We start from the raw sequence: 12,717 nt of genomic DNA, 5'->3' as shown, positions 1-12,717 counted from the left end.
ATTTTATTTTATTTTTTATTTTTAAAAATATTTTTTAAAGATTTTATTTATTTATTCATGAGAGAGAGAGAGAGAGAGAGAGAGAGGCAGAGGCACAGGCAGAGGGAGAAGCAGGCCCCATGCAGGGAGCCTGAGGTGGGACTGAATCCTGGGTCTCCAGGATCATGCCCTGGGCTGAAGGCTGCCCTAAACTGCCGAGCCACAGGGGCTGCCCTCATCCTCATTTTACACACAAGAGATAGTCTTGCTTTAGGGCACATGGCTGGCAGGTAGCCTAATCAGGAACCCCAAGTTTCATGGACTCTCCAGCCTGTGCTCTTAACTATCAGGCAATATCAACTCTTTATATCAGTTATTCCAATGTTACGATGTTAAAATCTAATGAAAAGATGAAATTTGTGGAATCTGCATATCCACTATAAACACAACACTTAAAGTGAATCATTAATGAACAATTAATGAATAGTAATTCTAAGAAATATTTATTTGTTCCAAGACTAGTCAAGTAGCTGACATGTCTACCCATGCTTCAAACTTAATTGCAGAGTAGGATAATATATTTCCCAGGCAAGCTCCTTGGTCTCCTTCAAAGCAGAAAATCGGGCTAAAAGTGACATCACAATCAGAGAGGCCCTCCGACTTTACTCCCGACCCAGCTGGGACCCTTGTGACATGTTCTCTTCCATTCTCCAAAGCAGCTCTCTCACATGGACTCTGCTCTCCACAAATCTGCCACCATCCCTCCCACCCACACATGTCACTTCTCCTTTACTCCTAACAAATGACTCAAGATCTGCTGATGGGGAAAATACAAGCTACCCAATGATAACCAACTCAACTTCCCACCCATTTCTAAGCCCTGACCCCTCACCAAGCTTATCCCATCCTCCTGGGTAGAAGCTGGGGTTTGCAGTCCAAACCCTCCCACTTTCTCAAAAATCTTGCACTATTGCTTCATTGTCTGCCTTTTCCTCACCTATGGTGAGGAAAATCTACTAAATCCATTCATCAATATTGAAATGCTCAAGTCTCTGTGTAATGAATAAAAACAAAAGAACCCCTGCCCCTTCTCTCTCTTCCCCTTCTCAGCCACAGGTCTTAAGGAATTATATACACTTGGTCTAATGATTTTGTTACCTCCCGCTCCTCACCCCACCACATCTCAGTTTATGCCATCAATACTTCTCTCAGTGAAGATGCCAAGGACGCCAGTGACCTCCTAACTGCAAAATCCTAGGGACGCTGCTTACTCCATTCATTTTCTCACTTCTTAATGTTTAGCACTATTGTTCACTATCTCTTGAACTGTTCCCTTTGTTCAGCTGGCTTTTCTTTGTTTTTAAAAGATTTTTTTTGTTTGTTTGTTTATTCATGAGAGATACAGAGAGAGAGAGAAGCAGAGACAGGCAGAGGGAGAAGCAGGTTCCATGCAGGGAGGCCGATGTGGGACTGGATCCCGGGACTCCAGGATCATGCCCTGGGCAGAAGGCAGGCGCTAAACTGCTGAGCCACCCGGGGATTCCCCCCCCCGCCCCCCAGATTTTCTTTTTACCTATTTTGCTGTACTTTCTTCTTTTTAAGCTCCTCTTCCACTGGCTGTCCTTTTTCCTTGGGATTCTGCCCTAGGGCCTCTATCTTTCTCAATATACACACTTGTCTTAGGTGGCGCCATCCTTTCCCTTGGGTTTAGTTACCATCTCTTTGCCTGTGACTCCCAGATTTATAATTCTGTCCTGAATCTCCCTTCTGAGCTTCATATTTAAATAGCATGTCAATCTGTCTTCCAAACATTTCCACTTAGATATTCTATAGGCACTTCATGCTCTTCAAACTCAACTGCTCCAAACTCACCTGGTTTTCCCTCCCAACCTGTTCTTCCTGCTGGGTTCCCTGTGCCAGCGAATGGTCCTACCATCCAACCAGTTGCCTAAGGCAGAAATGTGGGTGTCATTCTCAACTTCTTCGCCCTTACTTGTGTCCTATTTCCAATCAAGTCTGACAATTACACCTTTAAATATCTCTGGAATCCATTTACTTATTTCCATTTCCAAGCCCCTGCCTCCTCTAACCAGGATGACTGCAAAAATCTCCGGATCTGACTGTCTGACTCCAGTCTTGTCTTTCTCTAATCTACTCTCCATCCTGCAGCCAGAGTGATCTCTCTAAAGTGCAAATCCTTCAAGATAAAACCCTAACTTCTTGGCACGGCATGCCTGGCCTCTTGTGACCTGGCCATCTGTCACCAACTCTTCTTGCTTCCATGTCTCCCACACAGTCTTGTATCTGGCCTTGATGAACTGATACTGGATTCTCTGTTAGAACTCTGTCCTTGGTCTCAATATAACTCCTCCCCTGGGACATCTGTCCTGCAACAACCTGTATGCCTGCATGTTTCTATCGAATGTGGATTACGCTGATGTACTTTCCAGGCATGGTTTTTAGACTCATAACAAAGCTGGGAATTTGGTTGAAAAATGTATGTCATGGTCCTAAGTAGCCTGGATCAATATATCAAATACTTACACTTCTTTCAATCATAGTACATTGTCTGTTTTTTCTCTTTGGACTCAAGGCACTTGAGGCCATGGCAATCAAGTACAATGGTTCAGAATTCAGGCTCTGGAGCAAGACTGCCTGAATTCCAACTTAGATTCTGCAACCTCCTAGTTTTAGGATGTTAGACAACTGGCTAACTTGTGCCTCAGTTTTGCCATCTGACCTGGAGGTCATAATAGGATCTATCTTATGGAACTGTTATAAACAAGACTGAATAAGAAAAGTTACTAAAATATTTCAAATGGTGCCTGGCACACAGCAAGCATTCAAAAAGAAGGCTGTTGTTACTTTTGAAGGCAGGTACAATATCATTTAGTTCTATAGAGCTACTAAACATGTATGAAGTGAATAGATGAAGGAAATGTTTGTATCTAAACTTGTCACCAAAATTCTTAAGGCTAACCCCAAAGTGAATATTAAATACATTACTCTAAGCACTATGCATAAAAAGTACACCGATATGGTCGCTGGCCTCTTGGAGCTTTTTGGAAATGAGGTCATTCTATTTCTACCCAAGCACTCAGGGAATTATACTCCCTTGAGAAGGGATGTTGGAATCGAACAGGACACCTCAAGGTTCCTGGAGGCGGCATGACTGATTCTGAGGTAATGTCTTCTTTACATAAATGTGCCTATTAAAACAAGGAAACATGAAGGTAACTGTTTTAACTTGTCTTCCAATAAGTTAAGTCTCCTAGGCCCTCCATTCTCAGAGTGTCACAGACACCTGTAATCTCCCTCAAGGAGAGAGCTGTGTTCTGTGGGTGTCTTTCCTTTCAGAGTCATAGAAGTAGGCTTTAGTTCTCAAGCATCACAAGCTAGTGTGATTTTGAAGTCGATTTTTATTTTTATTTATTTAAATATTTTTTTATTTATTTGAGGGAGTGAGAGAGAGCACTAGCTGGGGTGGGTGGGGCGGATCAGAGAGAGAGAGAGGGAGAGGGAGAGGGAGAAGCAGACTCCCCACTGAGCAGGGAGCCCAAGGTGGGGCATGATTTCAGGACCCTGAGATTATGACCTGAGCTGAAGGCAGACGCTTAACTAACTGAGCCACCCAAGTGCCCATAAAAGTCAATTTTTAAAAAGTAGTGCCACCAGATGCTTAGTTCGGTCAGGGGTGAGACAGAAAGAGAATAAAATTGTTTAATGGGGTAGGTTTGTTTCTCCAAAACATAGTCTAGCTGAGGGGAGCTGAGGTGACCTATGAGAAGTTTCAGAGTGAGAAAAAGCCGAACCAGATACACGTGTGGCCAAATATACACATACATGCAAATAAATAAATATTCATCCCACTCATAACTGCTTGCCTTCCTCATTGGCCTCCCGCCTCTCCTAGGGATAGACAGACACTGACACAGTATTTCTGTCTTCATAAAGAAAGCCTAGCGTCTAGGGAAATGACCTTGATAGACTGAACTATAAATATACGATTAATCAGAGCAATTTGCTCTTGAATTGTGCCCCCCTTCTCAATATCCCAAAGCAACTCTAGGAGAGAGGCAAAAAAGCACAATCACTAGCCACTTAAGGAGTGTGCAAGTCAAGGTCAAATATTCCAATGCAGTGGGGAAATTACCTGAGTCCTGGATCCAGAGAAAGTTAGTTTCTAGAATCGGCTAAATCTGAACAGATCCCACAGGCGGTGCCCCTTCGCCAAATGGTCTTAGTGTCCTAGAGCAACATACTATGGAAAACCAGGTTAGGAGTTTCATCCGCACGTGACGGGCACCTCTGCTGTCTGCAAGACCGACCCGCACAGCCCTAACTCCTGGGCCAGCCGTCTTAGCAGCGGCTGGGAGTCCTCCAGACTGTCTGGGGCAGGGGGGCCCGCTAAGCCTAAGTACCAGCCTATCTGCACTGATGGGAAAACAAAGTAGCAACCCGCAATCGCAGCCTCCTGGCGCTAAGAATAGCGAGTTACATTCATTTGTTCACTCTCCTCGGACTTGAGCATTACTTTTCAGGTCAAATGAATGCTCAATTGCACCCAACGATGAGCAGTCCTCCGCAATAAATGTCACCAAATGGACATTCCCCCCAGTGAAAAGAGTATTTTCAGTGTGAAAGTTGAATACAGAAAGGGGAGCCCCCTCATTCCTCGTTGCATAAGAAAGCGCCTCTGTGGCCAACTTAGCTGCTGTTTTACAAGTCAAAAGGTGGCCTTTCAACTGCCAGCACTGGTTCCTCCACGTGAGACTAAGAACCGAGCTGCTCCCTCTCCGCCTCTAGTGACCTGCTGAGTAATAAAGGTTTGTGGAGTCGCTTTGTTTCTTTCCTTTTGGTTTTGTTTTTTTGTTTTGAAATCAGAACCGAGCTGACAGTCTTCCTGGGGGAAGGCAAGGGCAAGTGAAAATCCACCTCCAGCTCCGCGGGGAATGAAGACGCTGAGCCTCATTCCTGTCAGCAGGTGTGAGTCAGACACGCTGGGAGCAGCAAAATTGAGTAAGTAGCTGCCATTTGGTCTCCAGTGTTCCCACCCCCACCGCACAGAAATAAAGAGCTGGAGAAAACGACCCAGGAGCACCGGGCGTCAGGCTGAATAGAAGGTCCCCGTTGAATGCTGCTTCATTATGCAACTTTTCCTTTCACTGAGGGATTCCAACTCTTGGTGGAACCGATTATGACGAGGAAAGGCTGACAGCCCTGGGAACCCGCAAAGCTGGCCTTTGATTTGTCGCTTGGAGGCCCAGTTTATCATTGGATTGTTAGTTAAGTGTAAGCATGTGAACTTGGCCGCCTGAGTCCCCAGGTTTTAAATCTAGAAACTGGGGTCCGTAACCTTTGCCATTAGTGTTTATAGATAGTGCCTGAGGGGACGGACGATATCAAAATGCCCCCTTTATTTTTTTAAAAATGTTTTATTTAAATTCAAATTGCCAACATATAGTAGAACACCCAGTGCGCATCTCATCATGTGCCTCCTTAGTGCCCACCACCCAGGCACCTCATCCCCCCATCCTCCTCCCCTTCTGCAACTCTGTTTGTTTCCCGGAGTTAGGAATCTCTCATGATTTGTCTTCCTTTCCAGTTTTCCCCATTCAGTTTCCCTCCTTTTCCTTATAGTCCCTTTCACTATTTGTTATATTCCTCATATGAGTGAGACCATTGACTTCCCTGATTGATTTATTTTACTCAGCATAATACCCACCAGTTCCATCCATGTTGAAGCAAATGGTAGGTGTTCGTCCTTTCTGATGGCTGAGTAATAGTCCATTGTGTGTGTGTGTGTGTGTGTGTGTGTGTGTGTGTGTGTGTCACATCTTCTTTATCCATTCATCTGTCAAAACACATCGTGGCTCCTTCCACATTTTGGCTATTATGGACGTTGCCGCTATGAACATTGGGGTGCAGGTGTTCCATTGTTTCACTACAACTGTATCTTTGGGGTAGATGCCCAGTAGTGCAATTAAAATGCCCCTTATTAATCATCCCTTAAACCTCCCCAGAGATACTTTTTGCCTTCCAGTTTTTTTTTGCCACACTGGAGGCTTACCTTCCTGTGTCTCCTCATGGTCACTGCAGGATGGATGGTGCTTGGCTTCCTGTTTATATATCCCCCATGAGGAGAGCAACAGAGGAACCTACTCAAGACATGACTCTCCCATAACCAATTCTCTAGTGACAGAGATTGGAGCTGGACCTGGTAGCTTCATCCCATATCATTTATCATTTTTCTGTGCTTAAGCTTGAACTGTTTCATAAACTCTATGTAGTTCATCCTGAATACATATATATATATAAATTTTTTTTTTACAATCCTGAGGTCTTTTATTTTCTTTACAGTTATCATGCCATGAATTCATAGGGAATGGGTCCCAGCAGTTCAGGCTCCTTTCCATTGGTTCTCACAAAGTGTGCTTCTCTGGGTGGGGCAGGCTGGCGCTTCAGTTGGACCCAAGTACCTTTCTCTTTGGCTTCCTTCTTTTTCTGATCATTTTCCTTCACATGCTTCAGGAAGCTATCTTGGCTCTTTGAGTGTTTAATATGCTCAATGCGAACATTAATTCTCTTGGCAAGAATCTTGCCCTTAACTTGTTTGTTTACAACAATGCCAACAGCATGCTGAGTAACATTGTAGACTCTTCCAGTTTTGCCATGGTAACATTTGTGGGGCATTCCTTTTTGAACAGTGCCCATTCCCTTGATGTCCACAATATCACCTTTCTTATAGATCCGCATGTATGTGGCCAAAGGAACAACTCCATGTTTTCTAAAAGGCCTAGAGAACATATAGCAGGGTACCTCTCCTCTTTCCCTTTGTGTTGGTCATTTTGGCGAATTACTGGAAGATGGTGGTTCCTGCCGAAAGGAAGTCATCCTGAATACATTTTAAAAGGAAGGACCGACCTGTGGTACCTAGTTCATCCCAGCCAATGAGAAAATGGTCTATGAACCCTTTTACTTGTTTATTCTGAAGTTCCAAATTAAATGCAGAACTGCACCAAATATTATTATTTTTTAAGATTTTATTTATTCATTCATGAGAGACACAGGGAGAGAGAGGTAGAGACACAGGCAGAGGGAGAAGCAGGCTCCATGCAGGGAGCCTGACGCGGGACTCGATTCCGGGGTCTCCAGGATCAGGCCCTGGGCTGAAGGCAGGCACCCAACCATTGAGCCACCCGGGTGTCCTGGCACCAAATACTACTTTACAATTCTGTGATTCTCAAAGTGTACATCAAATATAGACTCTTGGACCTCCTCCAAATCTACTAAGGTAGAATCTTTGGGGCTTGGGGCAAGTATAATTGGCGAAGTTGCCACCATGTGATTGTGATGAGCACGCTTGGAGGAGAACCACAGAAAATGTTATTTACATCAAATGGGCCCCCGGTAACCCTGGTAAAGCCTTTCCTTTCTCAGGTAATGCTTAGTTCCTTCTGCCAGCTGCTTAGGCCACAGGCCTTGGCGTCATCCTTGACTTAACCTTTATTCTCATGTCCCATCTATCAGCCCATGTCCCATCTATCAGCAAATCTTGTTGTCTCTACTTTCAAAATATATTCAGAGAAAAAAAATATTTCTATACTTAGGGCTCATCACTTTTGCTGATACTCTAATATAGTCTTTTTCTAAAAAAAAAGATTATTTATTTATTTGAGAGAGAGAACATGAAGGGGGTGGGGTCAGAGGAAGAGGGAGAAGCAGACTCCCCACTGAGCAGGGAGCGGGTTCTATCCCAGGCAGGGGGGGGGTGCAGGGGGGAGCAGGGAATCGTGACCTGAGCCGAAGGCAGATGTTTAACCAACTAACTGAGCCATCCAGGGGTCCCACTAATATAGTCTTTTTTTTTAAAAAAAAGATTTTTATTTATTTATTTATGAGAGACACAGAAGAGGGAGAAGCAGGCTCCTCCAGGGGAGCCTGATGCTGAACTTGATCCCTGGACTCTGGGACCACACCCTGAGCCTAAGGCAGACACTCAACCACGGAGCCACCCAGACATCCCTCTGATATAGTCTTTTATTCCTATATAGCAGCCAGGGTGATTCCGTTAAAATGTTAAGCCTAACATTTCATTCCTTGCCTCAAAAACTTCCTGTGGTTTACTCCTCCTTTCATTCAGAGTAAAAGGCAAAATCAATTTAGCATGGCATTTGGGGCTCTTTGGACCTAGAACCTGCCTCTTGTCTGACCTCTCCTCCTATACTGTCCTACTTTAGCCACGGTGGCCTCTGCTGTTCTAGGCATGGTCTCACTTCAGGTCCTTTGCACTGGCTCTCCTCTCTTCAATAGACATCCACAGGGCTAACTCTATCACCTCCTCTGAGTTGTCCAACAATCACCTTCTCAACGGCCAGCTTCTGACTACCGTGGCCACCCTATCACAGCCCCTCACCCCAACTCTCCCCAGTGCTCTTTACTCTGATCCAGTTTTTTTCTCCCAAAGCACTTATCACCTTTCAATATATCACATAATCTATTTATTGTATTTTGTTTATTACCTTCTCTAGGGAGAATATCAATAAGCCCCACAAGGGCAGGAATCTGTTGGTTTCCTAGTATAGCCCAAGCACTCAAAACACTACTTCGTACATAGTAAATGCTTAATAAATATTTGTAGCACTTAATGTATGAAGATTCTCAAATCCTGAGAGAGCAAACCAGGAATGTGAACTACATTGCAGAATGCTGCCTCCACAGAGTTTGATCCTAATTGTATTTGCCACTGTGAGGACAATCAGAGCTTATATGATATTTTAAGAACTTTGCAGTGCAGGGTAGGATACCATAAAATATGCTACTCCCGGTTTTCAAATCAAGAACTCAGAGTTGTTGAACTACTTCTATGCTGACAACCAACAGCTAAATCAAAAATAGTTGCTGGAGTTAACTATATTTCAATTAAAACTTTTTTTTTTTTAAATAGCTGCTAGAAATTTCACTTTAGCTGCAGGCCTGTGTGTTATTACATGAGAAATGGGGGTGAAACAGAATATGTCATTAGTCCTGTGACCTCCAGCTCCTATGAGGTGGGTAGGGGTCAAAAGCCAAACTGTTGGAGAGTCCTTCTCTGAAATGAGTTAGGAATAGAATCTCCATTTACCACAGAGAAAACGTTAAGAAAAAAGAGAGAGATCACACTTCACAGATCTATTTTTATTTTATTGGGCTGTGTCACAATCTCCCCTCAGAACAGTTAGCCCCGCCGCCGGGCAGAAAGATCAAGAACATCCCAACAGTGGTCAGAGACAGCAGAGCAGCACTCACCCCCGGTTGGAAGCAGTCTCTAGAACCTCCCCCATCCTGGGACAATGCTCTTAATTAGCGGCACCACATTTCCCAGAGAACAAAAGCTCCCCACCCCTCACCGGAAAAGCTTTTCCAGGAGATATCTCATTGGGGAAGCGCCAGGCACACAACAGAGAGAGGAGAACATACAGGCTGTTCTGAGCTCTGCAAAGAGACACAAACTGTGGATTCTCTAGGGAGCCGCAGAGGTTAGCGGCACATTTTACATCCACGTGACAGGCATGTGCTCCACATACCCTGAGGTGACCAACTTCAGAGGGCCCCTTCCCTCCTCCCTCTCCCTCAGCCACTAGCTGGGGTTAGGAGCCTCGAGGGTGGCCAAATAAACGGGACTGATCTTTAGAACTGAGCATCTGCAGGAGCAGTAGGGAAGGAACAGGGAGTTTATTTCAGGTGACAGACATTGAGCAGGCCCCTATTTTTTTCCTGAGACTATAATAATATTTCTGGAATGGGGATGCTTGAATCATATGTCTCTTCATATCACTGTGTGGGAAGTCTCAGTTATGAGCCCAACAACCGAAGTGAGGGGGTGCTTATAGGACTTAGTGGGGGGCCGTGCAAAGAGTCTGGAAGCTGGGGGGCGGGAGAGGAAGCGGGTGGCAGCAGAGAAGGCAGTGAAGGGGGAAGGTCCACCTCACTCACCTGACCCTGTCTGGGGAAGAAAAAGGATAAGGCTGACAAGTCTCTCCACAACTTTGCTCCTTCCCATTGAATGTGTTTTTTGAAAAACACAGAGAAAAAAACAATCTCGTTGAAGTGCCTCTTCCTGAGCGTGTCCACTGTCAGGAAAGGAAAATCCAAACGCTCAAATATTCTATTTTTGTGCCCAAGGCTCCAGGCGCCGCACATAGACCCTTCCTTGCTCTGAAGCAAAGGAAACTGGGCATGAGGCCTGCTGTCTCCGCGGAGGCCGGAATTGAGGAACTGTGTTACTCGAAGGCCTGTTCTCCACAAGGCCTCCATTTTAGGACATGAGGAGAGGGCTCAGGGCGCCTGGGACCTGCCGAGGGTGGAGCTCGTAGGAAAGAAAAGGAGTGTCTCTCTGATGAAGCTCTAGGCTTTGATTGGAAGGTTCAATCAGCTGCATTAGTATTCTGCTTCTTTTGGGCCTGTTGGTTTATTGCCTTCACCTGCCTCTCGGCTACCAGGTAGATAAGGATGGGAGGCCTGATTCAGAAGCCTGCGGTTTGATGTGTGGGCCAAGTGAAAGTAAGTCAGTAATAAGAGCAATAAAACAGCAGTTACCCGGCTAGATAAGGCCTCTCTTTGGACTGTTCCTGTCAGTTTTGTGCATCAGTTCACAGGTCTGTAGCTTCCCCTCTGGATTGCCTTGAACTGGTTTGGTGGTGGTGCTGAGGGCCTCCAACCTAGGGGCAAGGGGTTCAGGTGGCTCCTCCTCTCCATCCAGGGGTGGCCCTGCCCCCTCCCCTCTTTGCCAGAAATTGCCTTTTGTGAGGATCCTAGTGCACGCCAGAGGGACCATTGGGTTTGTGACAGCCACATCTCTGGGGCTTTTCTGCCTCCTTTGTCAGCTGGCATGTGAGGCCCACTTAAAAAGAGACCTCTGTGTTTAAAGCGTTTCCTGGGAAGCCGGTGATTGAGGATGGAGGAAGGAAAAGAGAAAGTTCCAATTGAAGAAAGAGGCGGGTACCTCCGGCTTTGCTGGCTTATTAATATACTGAGGTAGCCCTGACCCTGGCTGGCAGAGGCAGAGCTGGTCACAGCACTAAGCCTGCTCACAACCTTTCAATTGCTCCCCAGAGTCCTTAGGGTAACCCTGAGGGATGTCCCAAGAGGATTTACAAGGCTCTATGGGAGCTGGCCCTGCTTGCCCTGTGCCCCACCTCACCCTGCCCCCTTACCCCACCACTCCACCAGTTCCACTGAATTTCTTTCAGTTCCTCAAATGTGGTCTGCTTCCTCTCTTCCCCAACTCCCAAACATGCCTCTTCTTGCTGCTCCTAACTCATCGGCAAGTTTTTGCAAACTTGTATTGAACATTTCTACCCCAGGGGAGCCGTCCTTCACCCCTCCCACCCCCCAGCTTTGGATGAGGTTTCTCTATGAGCTTCCACAGACCTCCTACTTAACTGATTACTTACACACTACTTTGTAATTACGCGTTTGTCTGTCTCTCCTAACTGGATTGTAAACACCCGAAGGCAGCACGAAGTCATCTGTCTTGCCCACCGTTGTTTTCCCAGGGCACGGCCAGTGCCTGGCACACGGTAGTGCTCTACAAGTGTTTGTTGAACACATGGGCATTATGCCAGTATGACAACAGAAGGTCCAGTGGTCCTTCCCATGTTTGCATTTACCGTGTTTATTTGAGTTAAGTCCCTGCTGAGACACAAGGAAAGGCCCTGAATTAGACAGACATGGTGCAGTTGAGCTGGCCTGCCCTCCCTTCTTCCTTCTTTCTCATCCCACCTTTTCCTCAATTCCTTCCCAAAGATTCTTGGTCTTCCCCAGTTATCCCAGTCAGCTTAGGGCCCCTCATGGAGCAATTTGTTTGTGTCTAGACTGACACCTGTCTCAGAGTTAGTTATTGGTTATATATTTTTTTAATTTGAAAATTAGTTAAATTAATTTCTAAAAAAGATTTTATTTATTTATTCATGAGAGATGGAGAGCGAGGCAGAGACACAGGCAGAGAGAGAAGCAGGCTCCATGCAGGGAGCCCGATATGGGACTTGATTCCGGGACTCCGGGATCATACCCTAAGCCAAAGGCAGATGCTTTGTGCTGAGCCACCCAGGCGTCCCTGAAAATTAAATATTAGTTATATCTTAAGTGATTTCATATGTATGCCTTATCTTTCCCACATTTTTCTCGAGAGTAGAAAGAATGTCTTCTTTTATCAATCCTTTCTTTAGTACCTAGTGTGGTACACAATTTTAAATATTTATTTATTTTTATATTTTATTTATTCATGAGAGACACAGACAGTGGGAGAAGCAGGCTCCATGCAGGGAGTCCGACGTGGGATTCGATCCCCAGTCTCCAGGATCACGCCGCCCTGGGCTAAAGGCGGTGCTAAACTGCTGAGCTTTCCCCCCCTCCCCTTCCCTGGGCTGCCCAATTTTAAATATTTAACGAGTAAACATAGGATGACTTGAAGTCGCATTTTTCTTTACATGCTGTGTTTGTTACAGTCCCGCTGTGGAAATGCATGGTCAATGTATTTGGTGATGTGGCAATTGGGAAAAGTTTCTTAAAGGATGGGCTTGGAAATTTTAACCCAGAACTATGTGCAGCCCTGGTCGGTTGGCAGGAGCTGAGAGCCCACAGCCTGGGAAAAATGTTGTTCCAGGGTGCCCTCTAGCGATCCAAGGCACCACTAGGTCAGGAGCCAGGGCCAGAGGCTCTTGCACTTCAGCAGGAAGCAGAATCATGGTGGGAGCT

The 12,717-nt window shown here is 45.6% G+C and overlaps 1 pseudogene; it reads right to left on the bottom strand.

The window, feature by feature from the left end:
* Window positions 1-6,298: 6,298 nt before the first annotated feature.
* LOC121498788 lies at window positions 6,299-6,826 on the bottom strand (annotated as a pseudogene).
* Between the last annotated feature and the right edge of the window lie 5,891 nt (window positions 6,827-12,717).

Source organism: Vulpes lagopus, chromosome 1, assembly GCF_018345385.1.
Source record: "Vulpes lagopus strain Blue_001 chromosome 1, ASM1834538v1, whole genome shotgun sequence".
Lineage (NCBI taxonomy): Eukaryota > Metazoa > Chordata > Mammalia > Carnivora > Canidae > Vulpes > Vulpes lagopus.
This window is presented reverse-complemented; position numbering and strand designations above follow the sequence as displayed.